The sequence below is a fragment of the Notamacropus eugenii genome, chromosome 5, assembly GCF_028372415.1.
Source record: "Notamacropus eugenii isolate mMacEug1 chromosome 5, mMacEug1.pri_v2, whole genome shotgun sequence".
Lineage (NCBI taxonomy): Eukaryota > Metazoa > Chordata > Mammalia > Diprotodontia > Macropodidae > Notamacropus > Notamacropus eugenii.
The window spans coordinates 302,878,321-302,882,789 of record NC_092876.1 but is presented as its reverse complement, the minus strand read 5'-3'; the positions used below and the strand labels follow the sequence as shown (position 1 = coordinate 302,882,789).

General features: G+C 39.4%; 1 pseudogene; it reads right to left on the bottom strand.

The window, feature by feature from the left end:
• Positions 1-1,907: 1,907 nt before the first annotated feature.
• Positions 1,908-2,686, bottom strand: LOC140507892 (ATP synthase F(0) complex subunit B1, mitochondrial pseudogene; annotated as a pseudogene).
• Positions 2,687-4,469: the final 1,783 nt, after the last annotated feature.

Here is a 4,469-nt window from a genome sequence, read left to right as displayed (position 1 = left end):
GCAGTATCGCAAAAGCAAAGAAAAGAAATGATATTCAAGAAGATATGGTGGTCAACATTATTAAATGACACAGAGATTCCCAGAAGGATGAACACTCAGAAAAGATCCTTGGATTTTGCAACTAAGAGATCACTGGTAATTTTAGAGAGTGTCATTTCCATTGGCTAATGAGATTAGAAACCATATTATAAAAGGGTTAAAAGGAATGAAGGAAGTTGAGGCAATAAGAGTTGATGAATTTTTCTAGGAGTTTGACTATAAAAGGAAGGCAAGATAGGATAATAGCTTAACAGGATGATAGGGTCACATGAAGTTTTTAAATAATGGCATTAGGAAAGGAGCCAGCAGACAGGAAAATACTGAAAATTAAAGAGAGATGTTCTAATTGTGGAGTCTGGACAGCTGATGAGGGACTATCTGGGATCCAGAACTGTCTGGATAAAGGGGAGAAGGAAAAAATAATGTTGAAGGAAAAGACTTTGGCAATTTTAGGGTCAGTAGAACAAGACGCAGAAGGCTAGGTTGAAAAATTTGCAGAACCAAATTTATGAAGGGGGGAGGGGAAGGAATGACTACAAATTTCTTATCCCTTAGGGAGGCAGAGGGCAGGCGGGGTTCAGGGGAGAAAGCCAGTTTGGGGTTGATTATAGACAAACAGTGAATACAAAGAATAGACATAAAAGGGTTAGCCTTGGTGAGAAGAAACCTTCTTCTTTACAGCCTGGGAGAATAGACATGATCTCAGAATGTTCTAAGGGATAGAATAGGAGAGAAGAGTAAATCTAGCTTAGCTATGTATTGCTCTCATCAATGCCAAATATAATAACTCTTCTATAGATCTGCTCAGATCTATTCTCAATTACTTGCCCTAAAATGTAAGTAAAGGCACTTAGAACCACCAGCTGATTCTGGCAAGCATAGAATCACACAATATGTAGTGGTCACAATGAGGGAGAGTTTCTTTGGTGGAGACTCCCTCTTCAAAAGCATGATTTCCTTTTTTAATCCTAACATGGGCTTTCAGGGCAATAGGAAGAAATGACCTTTGAAGTCTCAATGCCCTTGTACCATCCTAGCTCACAGGGTCACGTGTTAAGAATATCTAGTCTTAAGGATTTCTCTTTCTCCCTGAAATTAACTATCATCTTTCTTAATGAGTGGATTCTTAAAACCTTTAGCCATATATTTCACTCTGACAAGTGATAACTTGGGAGTTTATAACAATAGTCTTTAGATCAAACAAAACCTATATGCAAACCAAAAACCTTACAACAAAACCTTAGATTAAAATCTTCTGGGTTCTTTCCCAGTCGTATCCTGTCCCCCTCCCCCTGCACACACATTTCATGTTGCATCCAACATTAGCACAGCCATTTTAACAGTTAACCTTGTTTTATCTTCGTTCCTTTTTTAATAGCATAGAATTTAAGCCAAATGAGGAGAAAACAAAATTTTCCAAGGCCCAAAGTTTACTCAGCCACAGAGCAACAGCAAAGTTATTGTTTTTTTCTAAGTAATATAAAAAAGAAGGATAAGGAGAAGATTGGAGAAGCTTTTCTCTGTGGGTTAGAAAAAGTCCCACATCAAAAGATCTATATGTGCGCTGCACCCTCTTCCTGATCCTCACTGTTTGTGCTTAGCTATGTTTGGAACAACTTTGCAGATTTCTGTTCCTCACTATCCTTTTTTTTCATTTTCCCCACGGTATCAGTTATTTTATCTCAAGATAGCAGGAAAAGAGTCAGAGCCAAAAGGCAAATTTAAGATATAATTTGAGAACTTTCAGTAGTAGTGTTTCTTAACTTCATTAAAGTTCTTCAAACATTGCATGAAAATAGGGAGCAGATGGGCTGAAAGAGGACCTCTAGAAAAATTCAGACTCAGCTTTCAGAGGGATGGCAATACAATGTTGGGAAATAGATTTTTATCAAGGGTCAGAGAGAATATAGATTTTACAATGCTAGTAAAAACTACTTTTTGCTGTCTTAATTGTGATCAAACATTTGTACAGAACTATCTGTGCTTGTGCCTCCTTTGCTAACAATTTTAGACATGCAATTTACTTGGCAATTGTTGCCTTTCCTGCTGAGTGAAAGGCTCTGTACCACATGGTTCTCCTCCCCAGTGGTCACATCTTCTTGCTTCTTGCAGGCATCATATTCTACAGGGCCATCAGGAGATCTTCACCTCAGAGTCCACTTTTACAGTCAAAGACTGCTAGTATCATGGCAGTGTTGTTCCTCTAGACATCAAAAAGATAGTGAGATTTGGCAACTAGGATTTGATGCTTCTCCGTGTCAGTTGGATCTTTTTTTTTTTTTTAATTGAAACCTGCTTCAATCCTTCTACCTCAGCAATTTGGTCCCCTCTGAATCTATCAGCAGAAGCTGCTACAGAGGAACTATATTTTTTTAATGTATGGAGAAGAATAACATTAATTTCTTGGTAGAGAAGATACAGGTTAAGTCCTGTATCCAAAATGTAAAGGACCTGTAGCTCCAGTTTTAGAATATTTATACTCAAAGAAATTCCTTAGGTATCAGTCTATGAGTTCATCCATGCTCAAGAAGAAATGGCAAAGAAGGCAGAGGTGGGGATACCCTGCATGAAAAATTCTTATTGCCTGAAGCACCCCCCCCCCCCCCCCCAGAGTCAGGGAAGCTTTGCTCTGGAGCTCTAGAGTCATGGTGAGGTATAGTCAGTCACCTTAGGGACTGGAGAGATTTTGTCAGACACTGCAATGAGATGGTGGGGAAAAAAAAAACCTCATGAGGGGAAGTGAGAAAGTCTTTTCTGTCCTCACTACACTCTTTCTAGGGTCAGTGACTGTCACTGCTTCTCTCATCATGGTCACCTGAATGGAACCTCTCTCCCATTCTCTATTACAAGTGCCCTGTCTCTTGACCCTCTGTTTCCTGGAACACATCCAAAGATGTGGAGAGCTGAGGTTTTTGGAAAAAAATTCATACCCCCACCAAGCACCAGGTCAGAGTATTTCCCCCCACACACACATTACCCCTGGAGCTAATCGGGGCATTTAGAGCTATCTGCCCCAAACAAGACAGACAAGTGTCTTGGAAACCACAATCCCTAATATTCTTGGAGATGCCTGCAGAGGGCTGGCCAGACAGCACTACATATGGCTTACATTATTGGAATAAACCTAGAGGCAATGATATTCCAGGGAACAGTAAAATGAGTCAATGCCACCTAAAGTGTTGCCAGAACAATCCTCAAAGGTGGAATGGGGCTTACAGGCAGCTTCTGACAGTGAATCAGGAAGTTTAGAAGGTCTTAATAAGACCTGAGGTTGATATTCATACACTAAGACCATGACAACCACAATCTTTTTCTTTTAGAGGATCATGGATCTGGAACCGAAAGATATTTTAGAGGTTTAGTTCAACCCCATCATTTTATGGATAAAGAAACTAAAGCCTAGAGAAGTTAAAAGACCTGCCCAAGGTCATGCAGTGAGAGAAGTAGAATTATTTACCTAGACCCTTTGACTCCAAATTTGCACTTTCTTTTTCCTTTTGTTTTTTGTATCCCCAGGTCCTAACATAGTGCTGCCACACGGTAGGCATTTAATAAACATTTATTAACAGAATAATTAAGAATCTATAAAAGAAAATAATTAAAAACACAAGAAATTAGGGAATGTAAATATTACATACTGGAAACTAAATATTTTCACAGAAAGTTATGACCTAAGACCCTAACTACCAAAAGATCTGTAGATACAGATGTTATTGAAGTAAAAAGAATATTTATACTGCCCTTATCATACATATCCCCACATTTCAGAGACTGACAGAATATTAGAATTAAAGGAAGAAACTCAGAAACCATTTAGTCCAACCTGTACAAAAATCATAAATTGTATTGGAATCACTCCTGACAAAAAGTGGTCATCCAGCTTTGGCTAAAAAGGGAGTTCACCACACTATCCAGGCTATTTCAAATTCTCTTCTTCCATTATTCATGGACTAAACATTTGTAGTCATCAGACCCTGATGGAAATAGCCCAGGACCCTGAACCCAAGAACCTCAGGAATAGCAATACTTCTAGCCCAGTTTCCTGCTGTCATAATTCTGGAAAGCAACCTCTGTAGAGCTGGAATCTGGCAACTATTTCTCTGGGTGCCGTAGCCATAGCTACTGAAGAAAGTTCTTGCCACCAAAGACTTTGCACCATCCTATGATTCAACATCAGAAACTAACATGATTTTGTCAGTATCATTGATCGAAGAAGAGGCATTACAGTGATTTTTCTAAAGTACAGGCTCAATTATGTGATCGCCCCTCCTCAGACTACTCAATAGACTCCAATGGTGTTCCCTTACATACAGGAGCAAACACAAAATGCTCTGTTTGGCATTTAAAGTCTTTCATCACCTGGCCCTCTCCTACCTTCCCAGTCTTCTTATACCTTATTCCCTGACAGTGGTGTGTTGGCCTCCTGGCTG